This window comes from Suncus etruscus, chromosome 7, assembly GCF_024139225.1.
Source record: "Suncus etruscus isolate mSunEtr1 chromosome 7, mSunEtr1.pri.cur, whole genome shotgun sequence".
NCBI lineage: Eukaryota > Metazoa > Chordata > Mammalia > Eulipotyphla > Soricidae > Suncus > Suncus etruscus.
The window spans coordinates 18,318,562-18,337,121 of NC_064854.1; positions in this window are offsets into that span (position 1 = coordinate 18,318,562).

Below are 18,560 nucleotides of genomic sequence, written 5' to 3' on the forward strand. Positions count from 1 at the left end.
TTTCCAGGGAAACAACTCTCCTAAGACCCTGAAGAACTAAGCAGTAAAGCTCCAGCATCAGACCAGATTCTGCATTGATGCCTCCCTTATAAAAATCTGGGGGTGTTGTAGATTTCAGCTCATGTGCAAGCTCATGTCTTGTCTAGAGGGATAGGGTGCATTCTGTATTACAATCCTTTGCTTGAGACATTATGTGTTTCTTTGTGTTTTCTTGTCCTGAGATTGTCTGAATGATTTTAAATTCAAGAAATCAAAATGTTCCAAGTTTTTTTTTATTACTTATTTCTGATATCTCAGATGTGATTCAGACCACTTGAGGTTGAAACATTCTACTTCATGGAATTTAAGAGTTCCTGAAGGCACGTCACCTGAGCAATCTTGGCAAATCTCCCCTGGATTTAAGAACATAATGTATTTTATTTCGTTGGAACAGTATTTTCAATGTAATATTTACTGTGCTACATTTGTTGGCTATATAATTTAAATCTTGTGCATGAGGGTTTTTTTTATTTGTTATCTTAAAAAACATTTTATATTCCTCTAAAATATTAAATTTATCTCTAAGTTTGAGGGACACATTGGCAGGTGTTTTGTTTTCGGTACACAGAAGTGTGTGTTGCATGGTCGTGGTTAGTGATGAGATATACCCGGCTTGATGGTATTCTTGCTTCTTGGTCCTTACTGCTTTAGGGCACAAATTCTACTTCCACAGACTCTTAACACTCAGTTACCTTGCATGTCTTTTTATGTTTTTATTGGGGACCAAACTGAGTGGTGCTCAGGGCTTACTTTTTGGCTCTGCACTCAGAGATAACTACTGGTGGCCTCTGGGACCATATGGGATGCTGGGAATCAAATATAGGTTAGGTGTGTGTAGGCAAATGTCATACTTTCTGAAATATCTGTCCAGTTCCTGAAGGTTTTCTTTTAATTTTTATTTTCTAATATAGCAATTGCAATCCTTCTAATTTTGTGTAGGAGAATGAAAAGTTTTCAGGAAACTTCATTATAGTCTTGGATCGTTACATATCAGCATTATCATTTTTTAAAAAAAAATCAGTATTTCAACAAGAAATACTGCAAAACTACCAGACAAAAGAGAAGTTCCTTCTTCTTTATCAATAACATGTATCTGACCATATGGTTCTTTCTGCTACTCCAACACAGAATATTATGACCCTAAATTTGAATACATCATTCATGCTTTCCTTTTTTATATATCACTGTGATATTTTTATATATCAGTGCGCATTTGAATCATTGAAACAATCTACAGGTATATTAGACTTTACATGTATTCAAATTCATAATACAGCACACAGTACCTAGAAATATGTTATTTGCGCCATTCAAAATGTATCCACTTGTTTTGCTGCTTTAGTTTTGCTGTTTTTTTTTCTTTTAATATGGAACACTTCAGGAATTTGCGTGTCAATCTAGAGCAGGGGCCATACGTGTTGCCAAAGCACTTTGCTTTTGTTTAATCTTGTAAATTGTTTCATTTTTATTTTAAGTTCTTGTTTAATTTTGTAAAATCTGACGGTTTAGTTTCCACTTTGTCATAATGGGTGTTTATGTTGTTGTCATGTTTTCTGCTATGAGCAATAATAGAGCACTTTAAATTTTTTTTATTGAAGACTTAAATATAAACATGTGTTCATACAGAAGCAAACTTATTATATGGAATCAGATTGAGGATATTTTTATAACTATAATCATATATGACTCTAATGGGGTATAATGAAATATTTAAATATCAAGAATTATTAATAAAAGATGAACCATTTATTCTAAGAAATCTATAAATTTCCACATCTGTGTACCATGTTCTCTTCCTTCTAGATATTATAAGGCTTTTGTGTTTTTATTTCTTTCATTTTTTTCTTAACATATGGGGTTAGAACTAGAAATTCTGATGATTTTTATTTCCATATCTGATTACTTGAACTTAAATGGATTTGCCCAAATTGTTATCTGTGTGTATTTTCATCTCCTATGGATACTTTCTAGCTTATTGATATGAGTTGCTTATATTCTCCTTATTTTGTAAATAAATTTCTAGATAGTCTCAATGCAATGTATTTCTGGTTTACTGTATTGCACACATCTTTCAAAATTTGTGTTTACATTTTCTTCACCATGTTTATAAGTGGTGAACAATTCTAATATTTCTTACTTGAGAGATCTCAAAAAAATCCATTTTCGTGATCAATGTTTGATTTTGGGTTTCAATTAAAAAACCTTTTTTGAACTCAAGTTGTACAAACTATACACCTACCTGTATTATCTTATCAATTTTTTAAACTTCAGGATTGATGTGAAATCTTTTGTGATTCTAACATTAAGCTTAAGTATAGAATGTTGCAAGACTAATGTTGGAGACTATCTCTTTGACAGCACTGCCCAGCCCATCTTTTCACTCCACCCAGTAGAAATGGAAGGCCCAAAAACTGAGTCCACAGTGGTATAAAATTCTGACCCTTGTTTCGTCTGTCTTTCTTGCTGAACTTCCTCCTTCAGCTTGAAGAGAAATACACAATGAACAGAAGAGAACAACTCCTCTTCACTTCTTATTCCCTCTCACTTTCTTGAGAATTCCCTAAATGGGTGGGTAAAGCCCCAACCCACATTCTCTGTATTTCATCCAAGAACTCTGTCTTTGTTGTCCCACTGTACTCCATGATAAGACATGAAAAACATTGGGACTTAAGTGATATCACAGTGGGTAGAGTGCTTGCCATGCATGCAGCCAACCCCAGTTCAACTCCTAGCATCCCACATGGTCCCCTCAGCCTGCCAAAAATGAGTGATTCTTGAGTGTAGAGCCAAGAGTAACACCTCATCACAGGGTATGACCCAAAAACAAAACGAACAAAAAAGAAATGAAACGAAACCAAAGCTATTTTTTTTTAAAGAAAACTTGGGGCCAGAGTGGTGGCACAGCAGTAGGGCATTTGCCTGGCATGCGGCTGACCTAGGACAGACTGTGGTTTGATCCCCCGGCATCCCATATGATCCCCCAAGCCAGTAGCGATTTCTGAGCACATAGCCAGGAGTAACCCCTGAGCGACACCAGGTGTGGCCTCAAAATGAAACAAAACAAACAAACAAAAAGAAAGAAAGAAAACTAGTTTGCTTGAGATTAACTTTACCTAATTGCAGGTGTGTGTCTTAGGCTCCAGTTGCAGCTAAACTGTGGGAGTCTGACCAAGTTCTGCTCTGGGTAGATTTGACTGTCAATCTACTCTTTCAATTATTTGGCTTATACAGGACAAGTCCTGATCTCTGATGACTATTGCTGCACTAAGGTGTGTAATCATTATAACAGTGCTTTCAAGGCAGTGTTTCCATCACAGAGATCAAGCAAGCATCGTTTTTAATTCATTGGATAGAACTTGGTTCTCCAATTTGAACACTCAAGTCTTCAGTAAAGTAAAAAAAAAAAAGATTTGCGAATATTATCAGATGATTGTAACTTCTCTTCAATTTATTTCACTTTCTTGGGTTCACAAACCAGAGCCTTGTGCTATGTTCTCTGGGTTTTTCTTCTAAGTTGCTTGTCTTCCCCTCTCACTATCATTTTTGTTTAGTTATGTTTCCTTTCCACTTGCACATTTATTTTACTTCATCTTGTAGAATGAGAATTTAACACTCATCTTTATTTTTACAAGAATATAGGAGTGATTTAAAGTGTGACATTGTATAAGTCACATTTATTTTTCACTGAGCTTTGATTTTTTTTGACTTAATTTTTTTTTCTACTTCTGTTGGGTCTACAAGCTGCTTGAGGTCATTAAGTCACCTGGTTGCAATTTTCATTCTCCTCTTCATTGCTCCAAATAATCCCTAATACCTGGAGATATCATAAAAGAGATTTACAAATCTCCATGATGGTGGAATGACATTCCAGGAGAGTTCTTTTAGATCTTTGTGGACTGATGAAGTTTTGACTAGAAGTTCCTTGACTCTTTTGTGCTAAGAAGAATCTTAGCTCTCAGTGACTCCTGTGTCTGTTTTCTTCCAAGAAAAAAAATAAGTTAATTCATCCACCAGCTGATTCATTTCTTCTAGATACCATAATTATGATAGTCACAGAGTCCCAGTCAGTGTGGGCACAACTAATGAGGCTGAAAGATAAGATAAGGAAGTGGAATGTTTTCCCCTTCCCTTGGGGGGGGGGTTCAGAAATGGGTACCCTCTTGTTGCTACTGATCTCTCACTGGAAGAGCAACCAAAAGAAAGATGACAGTGACATAAGGAGATCATGGAAAATCTTAGAACTTAGGTGGGAAGGTTCAACAATAGGATTATCATGACACACAAGGAAAATATTTTGTCTTCCTCCCCAATTAAAGATAATTTTACCTCACTCTCTTATTCACCCCAGATGGACTGCCCTAGGAAAGCTGGTGTTCTCTATATTATAATTTATCTCAGTTTTATAATCCAAACTCCATAATCTTGTGCATCTTATCTTAGATTATATTATACACAAGACTGATCCTACAGCAAGATATAATTAGTGGTTTTATATCATCATTATCATGACGGGTTTAAATGTAGGTGTCTATCAACCTAACAACTCCAACTTAAATGTTAGGTAAACAGACAACCTCTACTTATTTGGCCAAAGATGTCTGCCCAGAGGTTATTAACTCTTGTGTTCTTTGCAGCGCAGATGTTTGAAGACAACACATAATCTTGTAAAGTAGAAAATGTCATCTAAGCCAGATGAGGGATGAACTAAAAGGTGCAGTGTTCAGGGCAGATTAAGATGGGCAATCTCTAAGCTGCCTTCTGAGCTGTCCCCACCCAGCAATGCCTCCTCCTACCTCATTCCTTGGAACCCCAAAATTCATTTTCTCCATACCCCCTATGCTTTATATTTCTATTCCCCCATTTTTTGTAACAACATCTCACATGGTCTCTAGAGTGTGGTTGAAAGCTCCAGTTGGCACTCATTCAATGTTGTCATTACTCAAACTTAAAAAAAATTAGGTTATCCAATGCAGATAATTTTACAGGTGAAAATTACAGATTTAGAGAAAGTCTACCAGTATTTAGTCTACTCAAATCATATGATATTCCTTCCGCAGAAAAGCAATAGTTTTGATCCAACTCTAATTTCACTTTGCTTTTTTTTTTCCAGTTTTATAATTTTTTATTATGAATTATGAGAACAAAAGATGCAAAGAAAGAGGATAAGGTAAAGTTACAGTGGAAGGACAATCACCCATAACATAATTATCAGAAGTCCCCTTGCTGATATCTTAACTTTGAACTTTCACCAAAGAAAGTTAAGATAAATAAAACAGAATCCATGTGCAATTACTTTGTCCCTCAAGTCCCCAGATTGTAGCACATTATAATATTTCTTAACAGCACACAAGGCAATCTAAAGCCATCAAACTTACGTAACTCCTTAAACATTAGAGGCATAGTATTTTTTACATTTCCATGTACATGCATATTAGCTTAAGTTAACCTCAAATTTTAAGTGGGTGTGTTTTAAGGATTAGAGTCAAAGGAGCACAGTAAAAACGGTGTTAGAGTGGCAATTGTTGTTTGCATAGGCCCACCAAAATATGAGAGGCATGGAAAGGAATAGCCTTGGCCTAAATACAAAGAGATCCTACCCTTGAAGTTTCCTGGCATAAGACCAGCTCTAGGCCTCAGGAAAGTTATCGTTCGTTCCAAGACATTGTCCGTAGCGCCAACACACTTATCACACAGTCTCTGTTGTTGGTCTCATGTTTCTGTATTAAAGATTCTGGAATCTGCATGTCCTACATTGAAGTCATGATGTGGAGTGCCTTCTCGTTTCACCTCACCATGAAAGGGGAATGCAGGAAGCCCTGTCCTGTAAGCAGGTTGTTGTTGTTAAGTCTTCTCAGTGTTAAGGGAAGTCTCTTTTGAGCAGGACGATGTCTGAGCAGTGGTAGGGTCTTCCGTGGTAGAGGATTGCTTCCAGGTGATGTTATAGACAAACCTCACCATAAAGGGGCAATACAGCAAGCCCTGTCCAGTAAGCAGGTCATTGTTCTTGTTGTCTTCTCAGTGTTAAGGGATGTCTCTTTTGAGTAGATCGATGTCAGAGCAGCTGTAGGGTCGTCCCTGGTACAGGAATGCCTCCGGGTGATGTTATATACAACCTTGGATGTTTTGTAAATGTCTTCTGTAGATCAAGGGGTAAATGGAGAATGCCCATTCTTCTGAGGCCTGTGCCAGGTCTTTATGTCAATGTTCAGGGTGTAAGGTCTCATTGCACTACAAGATTTGTGTGTTCCCACTTCTATTAGATAAGAACTTATTAGTATGTATAGTATTTTCCCATGTTAGTGTGCCTACGCAAACAAGTAATAAAGCCACATGGTGCTATCAGATATATGGGGGCATAAGAACATTTCCAACAAGACCCATGACTTGGTTCAAAACATAAGTATTAAACTGAGGGATTCTTTCACACCAAATTCCATATTGAGCAGTTCACAAAGAGAAGATAAAAAACATGGGGGGGGGGAATCATCACTGTATAAGAAAGTATTTAGCAAAAGTTATAGCCGTCAAAGAAAACACCCATAAAATGTTGAAAAGATATGCGTCATTTTTATGCCTTTTAAAATAGTTGGGTGGGTGTTAACTCTAGGGCACCACTTTGGTCTGTGAATTAGGACTCAATACTACTTAAGTTAGAAAGGGTAAAAAAGGAGTAATGATGATAGAAGATAAAGAAGTTAAAGAGAAATATGAACTTATGAAGGGGTATGCAAAAGGGCAGAGTACAAAATGGACATTCTGCATACATAAAAACATAATTCAATGATAGTGAGTACTATTAATGTTTCTTGTGAGAGTACTATTAATGTTTCTTGAGAATGTAGACTGGACAGAGATTACCAGTGCCAGCCAAACCTCCTCCTGCTAGACTCCCGGCTCCCAGGAAGGAGAGATCCTTCAAGAAGCTGGGAGACCAGAGGTTCAGAGCCCCACCCAGACCTCCCTAAGGAGCCGCATGGATAGTGGGGGAAGGCCTAGGGTACCTTCAAGCTCCACCAAGGGACCCAACTCACCGGCTTGCCCAGGCGTGTGGCCCGGGAAAGCCCTGGAGATCTGGAGCAAGGCGGCAGAGGGGTGCTGGGGTTACCCAAGTCCCGCACCCCCCCCAGGCCTGGCCAAGCAGGCCTCCGGCATGGCGTGGGCTTGCCAAGCCTCCTCCTGCTAGACTCCCGGCTCCCAGGAAGGAGAGATCCTTCAAGAAGCTGGGAGACCAGAGGTTCAGAGCCCCACCCAGACCCTCCCTAAGGAGCCGCATGGATAGTGGGGGAAGGCCTAGGGTACCTTCAAGCTCCACCAAGGGACCCAACTCACCGGCTTGCCCAGGCGTGTGGCCCGGGAAAGCCCTGGAGATCTGGAGCAAGGCGGCAGAGGGGTGCTGGGGTTACCCAAGTCCCGCACCCCCCCTAGGCCTGGCCAAGCAGGCCTCCGGCATGGCGTGGGCTTGCCAAGCCTCCTCCTGCTAGACTCCCCTCACTTTGCTTGAGTATCCCCTTTAGAGTCATTTTTATGTGAGAAATCCTAGATTCTCCTTTAAGATGATACTATTTATGTGAGAGATTCCGGACTCTTTGTTAAGCAGATGCTATTTATGTGACAGATTCCAAATTCTTTTTGAGCTTATGCTGTTTATATGAGAGATCCTGCCTGAATACTTGGAGTAGATGCTGACTAGTCCAACTAAGTTTGAAAGTTTGGCTGCTATTAACATCATAGTTGTCCCTGAATACAATTTGATCAAATTATATATTTTATATTGAAAATAATTCACATTTCTGTTGTATTCCACGGAAACAGAATCTTAACTGCTCATGTGAGTGATTCCCAATTCTCAGAAGTACCCTTACTTCAAAGATGCTGCCTGGCCGGAGACTGGATTTCATCAGCCTTCCTGCCGGTGATCCTGCCTGCTTCAGGGCTTCCTGAGACTAGATTTCATCAGCGTTCCTGCTGTTAATCCTGCCAGCTTCAGAGCTGTCTGAGACTGGATTTCATCTGTGTTCCTGCCAGCGATCCTACCTGCTTCAGAGGTGGGTCGGGACATACACACTGATTCCTGCTGTTTTTTTCCAGGAGTCAGAAGGGTGCAGAAGCCATCTTGGGTCATGCTGTTTTCAGCTGCCTGAGACTGGATTTCATCAGCGATCCTGCCATTGATCCTGCCTGCTTCAGAAGTGAATGTCAATTTCTGGGTGACCCTAGAGACCACAGTGAAGGTTTTGGAGGCTTCAAGCTTTTTCAACTTTGTCAGTAAGAGGATGGGAAGCCCCAACCATCTGAGGGGATTACCCATTTCAGACTAGGATTAAAGTTCTAAAGAATTTCTGGGAACTCAGATGCCAGCACCCCTATCTGCCTGTCTTCTGTGCTGTGCTGCATTTTTGGCCTGATTTCATCCTGTGTGTGGCTCATCTGCTGACGGCTCGCCTTCCCTGGAGTCTTCCCTGGAGGTGAGTTTACACGCCCAGAAAGGGAGGAGCCAGAGGAGCTTGGCCGCTCCGATTCACAGCCGTGCACATCATTTACCACAACATGTAGAAAAACCCACAATACAAGTGTGACAATGGGGAAACAACGCAGGCCAGCACCAGACATAGAGAATGATGACGGAAACTCTGATTAATTGAACATGACCAACCAACTAGTCAGTCTCTCAGATAAGGAGTTTAGAGTCGCAATATGGAAGCTGTTCAAAAAACTCAAAGAAAGTATAGCAGAGAACACTAATAAGAATCAAGAGAATATGAAGATAGAAATCAGAAAACTCCAAACTGAAATTTCAGGTCAAATATCAGTCAGAAAAACTCAGTAGATGAATTAAATAAAAACATGGTTGAGCTTTCCCATGGGTTAACAGCAGCTGAGGATAGAATTAGTACACTGGAAGATGAGATGAATAACAATTCCATACATCAGAAGAAATTGGAAAAAAAGCCTTAAAGCAAATGATCAAACAATGGAAAAATTACTCAAAGAATGGGAACAGATGAAAATAGAAATCTATGATAAGCTCAATAAAAACAACTTAAGAATCATTGAGGTCCCAGAGACCCAGGAAGAAAATCTCCAGGAAGAATCAATGGTCAATAACATCATTAAAGAGAAACTAACAGAGGTAAAGAATACATGCGATCAAATCCTGCATGCCCAAAGAGTACCAACTAAAAGAGACCCGAGAAAAAACATCCCAAGACACATCCTAGTCACAATGATGAATCCCACAGATAGAGACAGAATTCTGAAAGCAGCAAAATTGAAAAGAGAAATTACATTCAAGGGAACATCCTTGAGATTTACTGCAGACCTGTCACCAGAGACCCTCAAGGCCAGAAGGCAGTGGTGGGACATAGTGACAAAACTCAATAAAATAAATGCTTCACCTACAATACTGCACCCAGCAAAAACTCACTTTCAGGTTTGAAGGCACAATACATGGTTTCACAGAAAAACAACAGCTCAGAAACTTTACAGACTCAAAACCATTCTTTTGTTTGTTTGTTTGTTTGTTTTTTGACTCAAAACCATTCTTAAAAGAAAAACTGAATGGCCTACTTTAAGACAAGACTGACCAAGAAACACACCAAACTTCGATATAAAGATGACACTAACTCCCAGGACAATTCTTTCTCTCAATGTCAATGGACTAAATGCACCATTTAAGGGACACAGAATGGCTAAATGGATCAAAAAACTCAACCCAACAAGAAACGCACCTGAATAGTCAGAACAAACATAGACTCAAAATAAAAGGCTGGAGAAAAATCATCGAAGCAAACAACACCCATAAAAAAGCTGGAGTGGCCATACTAATATCAGATGATGCAAACTTTATACTTAGGAAAGTTGTAAGGAACAAAGATGGACATTTTGTATTAATCAAGGGATATGTAGAGCAGGAAGAAATCACTCTCCTAAACATATATGCACCAAATGAGGGGCCAGCAAAATATTTAATGAAATTTTTGACAAATCTGAAAAATAATAGCAGTAACAATACAATAATTGTGGGAAAACTCTACATGGCATTGTCAACACTTGACAGGTCAACCAAACTGAAACCCAACAAAAATATAATATACCTAAAAAGAGAAATGGAAGAAAGAGGCCTAGTAAATATATACAGGACACTCCACCCCCAGAAGCCTGGATACACATTCTTCTTTAATGTACATGGGACATTCTCCAGGATAGACTACATGCTAGCTCATAAAACATGCCTCCATAATATCAAGAGGATAGAAATTTTGCAGGCTACCTTTGCTGACCAAAAGGCCCTGAAATTATATGTGAACTACAAAGGAACACAGAAGAAAAACTTTAATACTTGGAAGTTAAACAGCCTAATACTGAATAACCAGTGGGTCGAGATGAAATCAAAAAGGAAATCAAAACCTTCCTGAAAACAAATGACAATGGAGACACAAACTATCAGAACCTATGGGACACAGCAAAAGCGGTACTGAGAAGAAAATTTATAGCTCTGCAAGCACACATCACGAAAGAAGAAGGTGCATACCTGAATAGCATAATGACGCAGCTCATAGAATTAGAAAGTACTCAACAAAAGGACCCAAAAATAGGGAGACAGAAGGAAATAACAAAGCTAAGAGCAGAAATCAATGAAGTGGAAACCCGAAAAACAATCCAAAAGATCAACAAAAGCAGAAGTTGGTTCTTTGAGAAAATAAGCAAGATTGATAGACAACTGGCAAAACTAACAAAGAGAGAGAGAGAGAAACTTGATAACTCATATTAGGAATGAAAAAGGAGAGATCACTACTGATATGACAGAGATTCAAAGGGTAATCAGAAACTACTTTGAGAAACTCTATGCCACTAAAAATGAAAACCTGGAAGTAGTGGATAAATTTTTGGACTCTTATAATATTCCACTGTTGAATTAAGAGGATGTAGCATATCTAAACACACCCATCACTATTGAGGAAATTAAGACAGTAATCAAATGTCTGCCCAAAAACAAAAGCCCAGGCCCAGATGGATTTACTAATGAATTCTTTCAAACCTTTCAAGAGGAACTACTACCAATCCTGGCAAGACACTTTCATGAAATCGAAAAAACAGGAACACTTCCAAATAGCTTTTTTGAAGCCAACATCACCTTGATACCTAAACCAGACAGAGATGCTATGAAAAAAGAAAATTACAGACCAATATCGCTGATGAATACAGATGCAAAGATCCTAAACAAAATACTGGCAAATAGAATTCAATGCCTCATTAAGAAGTTCATCCACTACGATCAAGTAGGTTTCATCCCAGGAATGCAAGGATGATTTAACATCCGTAAATCTATCAACATAATAAACAACATCAACAACAAGAAAAATAAAAATAAAATAATCATATCAATAGACGCAGAGAAAGCATTTGATAAGGTCCAACACCCATTCTTGATCAAAACTCTCAGCAAGATGGGAATGGAAGGAACCTTTCTTAATATAGTTAAGGCCATCTACCACAAGCCAGAGGCAAATATTGTCCTCAATGGAGAAGAACTGAAAGCCTTTCCTCTAAATTCTGGCACAAGACAAGGCTGTCCTCTCTCACCACTCCTATTCAACATAGCACTGGAAGTACTTGCTATAGCGATTAGACAAGAAAAAGATATCAAGGGAATCAGATAGGAAAGGAAGAAGTCAAGCTCTTGCTGTTTGCAGGTGACATGATACTCTACTTAGAAAATCCTAAAGTCTCTATCAAAAAGCTTCTAGAAACAATAGACTCATATAGCAAGGTGGCAGGCTACAAAATTAACACACAAAAATCGATGGCCTTTCTATACACCAATAGTAATAAGGAAAAAATGGACATTAAGAAAACAACCCCATTCACAATAGTGCCACACAAACTCAAATATCTTGGAATCAACTTGACTAAAAATGTGAAGGACCTATACAAAGAAAAGTATAAAACTCTGCTTCAAGAAACAAGAGAGGACACGCAGAAATGGAAGCACATACCCTGCTTATGGATTGGCAGGATTAACATCATTAAAATGGCAATACTACCCAAAGCATTGTACAGATTTAATGTGATCCCTCTAAAGATACCCATGACATTCTTCAAAGATGTGGATCAGGCACTTTTGAAATTTATTTGGAACAATAAACACCCTAGAATAGCTAAAGCAATCATTGGGAAAAAATATGGGAGGAATTACTTTCCCCAACTTTAAACTTTACTACAAAGCAATAGTTATCAAAACAGCATGGTATTGGAATAAGGACAGGCCCTCAGATCAGTGGAATAGGCTTGAATACTCAGAGAATGTTCCCCAGATATACAATCACCTAATTTTTGCTAAAGGAAGAAGAAATCTTAAATGGAGCAAAGAAAGCCTCTTCAACAAGTGGTGTTGGCACTACTGGGTAGCCACTTGTAAAAATTGAACTTAGACCCCCAGCTAACATCATGTCCAAAGGTTAAATCCAAATGGATGAAAGACCTCAATATCAGACCCGAAACCACAAGATATATAGAATAGCACGTAGGTAAAACACTCCAGAACATTGAGACTAAAGGCATCTTCGAGGAGGAAACTGCACTCTCCAATCAAGTGAAAGCAGAGATTAACAGATGGGAATATATTAAACTGAGAAGCTTCTGCACCTCAAAAGAAATAGCACCCAGGATACAAGAGCTATCCACTGAGTGGGAGAAACTATTCGCCTAATACCCATCAGATAAGGGGCTAATCTCCAAAATATACAAGGCACTGACAGAACTTTACAAGAAAAAAACATCTAATCCCACTAAAAAATGGGGAGAAGAAATGGACAGACACTTTGACAAAGAAGAAATATATATGGCCAAAAGATACATGAAAAAATGCTCCACATCACTAATCTTCAGCGAGATGCAAATCAAAACAACTATGAGGTACCACCTCATACCACAGAGATCACCAAGATCAAACATCACCAAGAATGAGAACAAGCAGTGTTGGCAGGGATTGTGGAGAGAAAGGAACTCTTATCCACTGCTGGTCAGAATGCCATCTAGTTCAACCTTTATGGAAAGCAATATGTAGATTCCTCCAAAAAGAGGAAATCGAGCTTCCATATGACCCAGCTATTCCACTCCTAGGAATATACCCTAGGAACAGAAAAATACAATACAAAAACCCCTTCCTTACACCTATATTCATTGCAGCACTATTTACCATAGCAAGACTCTGGAAACAGCCAAGATACCCTTCAACAGATGAATGGCTAAAGAAACTGTGGTACATATACACAATGGAATATTATGCAGCTGTCAGGAGAGATGAAGTCATGAAATTTTCCTATACATGGATGAACATGGAATCTATTATGCTGAGTGAAATAAGTCAGAGAGAGAGAGAGAAAGAATGGTCTCACTGATCTATGGGTTTTAAGAAAAATGAAAGACATTCTTGCAATAATAAATTTCAGACACAAAAGAGAAAAGAGCTGGAAGCTACAGCTTACCTCATGAAGCTCACCACAAACAGGGATGAGTTTAGTTAGAGAAATAACTACGTTTTGAACTATCCTAATAATGAGAATGTATGAGGGAAATAGAAAGCCTGTCTAGAGTACAGGCGGGGATTGGATGGGGAGGAGGGAGATTTGGGACACTGGTGATGGCAATGTTGCACTGGTGATGGATGGTGTTCTTTACATGACTGAAACCCAAACACAATCATGTATGTAATAAAGTTGTTTAAATAAAATAAAAAATAAAAAAGACAAAAAACAAACAAACAAACTAAGATGCTGCCTGGTAAACTTGCATGCATTTGACCAGGGTTCAATCCCTAGTGCCACATGGCTACCTCAGCACCACTGAGTGTGGTTCCGGAGTCGAAAAAGTTTCCCCAGGATATCCCATGTGTTCCCTGACACCCGAGTCTATATCTGCGCCACATCCTTGGGCCTCACATTGACCACCTCGCACGGGTGACCAAGAATTGCCCAGAGGGGTTCCTGGGTTTCTATCTTCAGCACCACTGGGAAGCAATTTTTCTCTCCAAAACTGAGGACGTAAAATTTTCTGGAAAGTTTCCCTAACTGAGCACCATTTTTACTCATGTGAAGGTGAGAAGTGAACAATGATACTGTCATTAAAATGATAGGACCATCTGGAAGACAGCCTGGCTTCAGCTGCCCCTATGCTGAATGTCTTCGGAGTGCTCTCTCTTACATCCTCTGAGTGTTCTTTATATTGTAGAAGTGGTAGAGTGGACACAGACCAGACTCTAAGAATAGCAGGTGTACCCACAAACTCCTTGAATTGAGAAATAGATGGAAGGAGAATGGGTGATCCATACGTGCTTGTTGCAATTAAAGGCCATCATCCGTAGACCTTCCTGCCATGCTGTACTTGGAACTGGTATTTAGCATGGGTCTCTTCTACAGTGAAGAGTAAATTTACACAATTCCTGTGCCAAGCCATCTCCTCCAGGAAAAGTTTCTGGGGTGCCTATGTGAGCCTTATCATTCTCTCTTCTCATACAATCTGTTTGCAGGTAGGAGTGCCCTGTCTTGCCTACTGCTTCCTCAAGTGGCCTTGAAGCCACAGGCCCATCCTTCTTTGTTTTCGTTAGGAGAATGAAGGGGGTTTAGTCTCGGGGAGAAGTCTGTTCAGATTCACATCCGTTTTATGCTTCCTGTAAGAGGCCACCCTGAGCTCTGGTTTTGCAGATGCCCAGAAGCCTTGGTGCTTCTCCCCCTCCCCCGGGGGCTGGGACACCCAGCTCTATTTGTCAAAGCAGTAGCATCTTCTCCAGAGAGAGACGTCACCATCACCCAATCTGATCTTTTCCGAATTCAATTACATCATTATCCTCTAGTGTTTCTGGGATTCAGAGAACCCAGGCAATGAATGTGTTAAATGACCCTTTTAAAATAGGCTGTTCCTTCAAGGGGAGGGGTTGGGATTTCATGCTAAAAAGGAGAATAAATTGCTGGGTTTTTTTTTTAACAAATGGCTGGGAGGGTTATAATGTATTAGACTTTTTTTTTTTTTTTGCAGAGGTAATCTTAGATGTGGAGTGAATGAAGTGAAGTCTGTTATCAATCCATAACATCTGCTGGAGTGTCAAGTGATGAAATGGACGATCCAGAGCCCAAGACAGCTGGGACGGCTTTCTTAATGCAGGAGGGCATTGTGCAAACAAACAGACCTTGATACGGTCTATGCTTGTCACAATTATTCAGCCTGGTGATACATCTTCCCGTATTAGCTGCTCCAACAGTCCGATTTCTTTTCAAAGTAAACTACTGTATAGTCATCACCGTCCTGGCCTCTGAGTCACTGGGTACAGACAGAATAACCACCTTGGAAATCAAACTTTATTCTCCATTAAAATGGATCGCAAGAGCCAGGGACTGAAATAAAAAACAGATGCAAGATGAAACCCAAAGGGACAAAATCTGTCTCCACCTCCCCCAAGCTTAGGGAACTCTGAAAACAAGAAGCCAAGATGTTACTTAAAAACAAAACAAACAAGCAAAAAACTACAAAAAATTACTGAGTTATGGTTTGCTTGCAGCTCTACAGTGAAGTGGATCAACTGTGTTTTAAGTTGAAAATGGGAAAACCCAGGTCAGAGTAGTAGCATATTGAATGCAGGCTTGATTTATATTATTGCCATTTGTGTCCCTGATAAGGTTCTTAAAGATGATGGGGTCTAGGGACCAGGAGAGGGGCCAGTAGAAAGGGTGTTTGCTGTACATGAGTTGATTTGTGTTTTTCTTTCTTTTTTTTTTTTTGGCCACACCCGTTTGATGCTCAGGGGTTACCCCTGGCTAAGTGCTCAGAAATTGCCCCTGGCTTGGGGGGATCATATGGGACCCCGGGGGATTGAACCTCGGTCTTTCCTTGGCTAGCGCTTGCAAGGCAGACACCTTAACATCTAGCGCTACCTCACCGGACATGAGTTGATTTGTTTCTGTCCCCAGGACCCCATATAGTTCCCTGAGATGACTAAGAGTAACCCCTGATGAAGAGCCACTGAATATTATCCTCAAACCAGTATATGTGTGTATATATATATATATACATATATATATATGTTGTATATATGTATATATAATGAAACCTATATTTTAGGCACTGACAAAGGTTCCATAAAATTAAGGAAAGTGTTTATACAGTACATATGAATTACAATATTCACATATGTAAACAGATAGTGGAGAAGGGGGTTAAAATTTTAATTGAAAATGGAAGTTTTATTTCATATTGACATACTTTCAGGTGGAGTCAGAAATATTTCAATTTTTCCTGGGACTATTACCCTCTATACTGATGATCAGTGCAGATTGGATGTGCTGCCTTCCTTTATGGGTGATCTGAATGTTGGGTACATAATCTAGAACCCACTGCAAGAATGATCACATATTGGCTCACTGAGAGAAAGGAGTCCAGGAAAAAAACTTTTCCTGAAATCTGAAAGATCACCCAGTCTCATCTGATATATGCACAGATGTGGAAACTTATGTTATAAAGGGAAAGATTTTCCCAGCAAGTCATACAATTTTGGCTTTGGTGTTTATTCGATCATATGAAGCTGCCTCATTTTCCATTACTGACATACCTCTAGAGAAATTAAAAGTAACCCATTTTTAATTTCTGTGAAAAAGTATCTGAAAATTGACCCAACAAGGGGAAAACATAAATGCAAGTCACTGAGATTTTTCTGTGATATAGTGGGCCTTTAACATTTGTCTAAGAAAACATTTGTCTAAGATGCTTTTAAAATGTTTGTGTCATGCATATTTTAGAGTGTTTGCATCTAGATTATTTAATTCTACAATGCAGAAAAGCTTCCAGATGTCTAAGATGTTAGTCTATTACACTTATCATTAATTATTTCCAATTATTTTATAAATTTCTCATTATTTGTATACAAGTGAATTAAATTCTGTGGGTTTTGAAGAAGCCAAGATAAAGTCCACTTTTTCAGACATATTATGAGAATATGATGGCATAAGTATATGGGAGTATTTGGCATAAGTATTATAGGAGTATTTCCTCTATAGTGGGCATTAGTTAACCATCCATCCATCCATCCATCCATCCATCCATCCATCCATCCATCCATCCATCCAACCATCTATTCATCCAGGCATCTGATACTTGTTGAGCACATGCTATGTGGTCTAATTTCCATTGAGAAATAAAACATTGGAATGTGAATAATATGGAAACATTTCCTGCCATTAAGATGATTACTAGGGCCCGGAGAGATAGCACAGCGGTGTTTGCCTTGCAAGCAGCCGATCCAGGACCTAAGGTGGTTGGTTCGAATCTCGGTGTCCCATATGGTCCCCCGTGCCTTCCAGGAGCTATTTCTGAGCAGACAGCCAGGAGTAACCCCTGAGCACTGCTGGGTGTGGCCCAAAAACTAAAGATGATTACTGTCTTTCAGAGGAAAGGGACTTCAAGCTGAAAGCCTTGAATATCAATGAGAACCCTATCTAGTGGTGAAAAAGAAATCAACTTAAATGAGTTGAGAGACTATGAAATCAAGGATAATCACCAAAGTGGCAGCTGAATATGCAATTGCCTGGGTCACCATGTCCTAAACTTTACCAGAAAGAAATCAAGGTATAGTTCAGTAGTGTCATAAACCCAAAGAAATTCTATGCCACTGAGGAAGAGACAGATTTAGAAGATGAGTAGACAAGGAGCTTATAAAGGAGATGATCCATCAGACCAAGCTGGGAAGTCAAGTGACCATACTAGGCAGGGACTTCCACTTAGGAATAAAATTTAAAATACCCAGAAATGCTGCAGAACTATTCAGAACTAACTTCCCCCTCCTCCACTCTAAGTTCCAGCTCTGATTATAACTAAAAGTAGGTCACTACAGCAGTAGTTATATAATGGAGTGTAGAGTACACTATGCAACTGGTATTCTTTTTTTGTTTATTTGTTTTGTTTTGTGGGGGCACACCCTCTGACGCTCAGGGGTTACTCCTGGCTATGCACTCAGAAATCGCTCCTGGCTTGGGGGACCATATGGGATGCCGGGGGATCAAACCGCAGTTCATCCTAGGCTTTCACGGGCAAGGCAGATACCTTACCACTTGCGCCACAGCTCTGGCCCCAACAACTGGTATTCTATAGTTAATTATGACTCATAGTTATATCTTTACTAGTTTCTTTTATATACCACCAACTCTGCCACTATCATCCCCAAATCATAAATATATTTCTTGCTTGAACCTGAACATAAATGTGCCATTTCTTTCCTCAAGGAAAAATAAAAGCAAAGGTAGCATCCACATTAATGATTCTAGCTTTTTGTACAGAAAATTAAGATACTTAAAAGTTGTACAGTCTTAAGAGCAATTATTCAGGGAATTCAGCTTTATTGGAATCTACCAAATTCTGTGTCAAACACCTGTTTCAAATTCCAAGATTGAAAAAAAATTAGTCTAGACCAATATCTTTTCCCTCCCACTCTCATGGCCAACAGGAAAATTGTACTAATGATGTTCTTACTTCGAAGA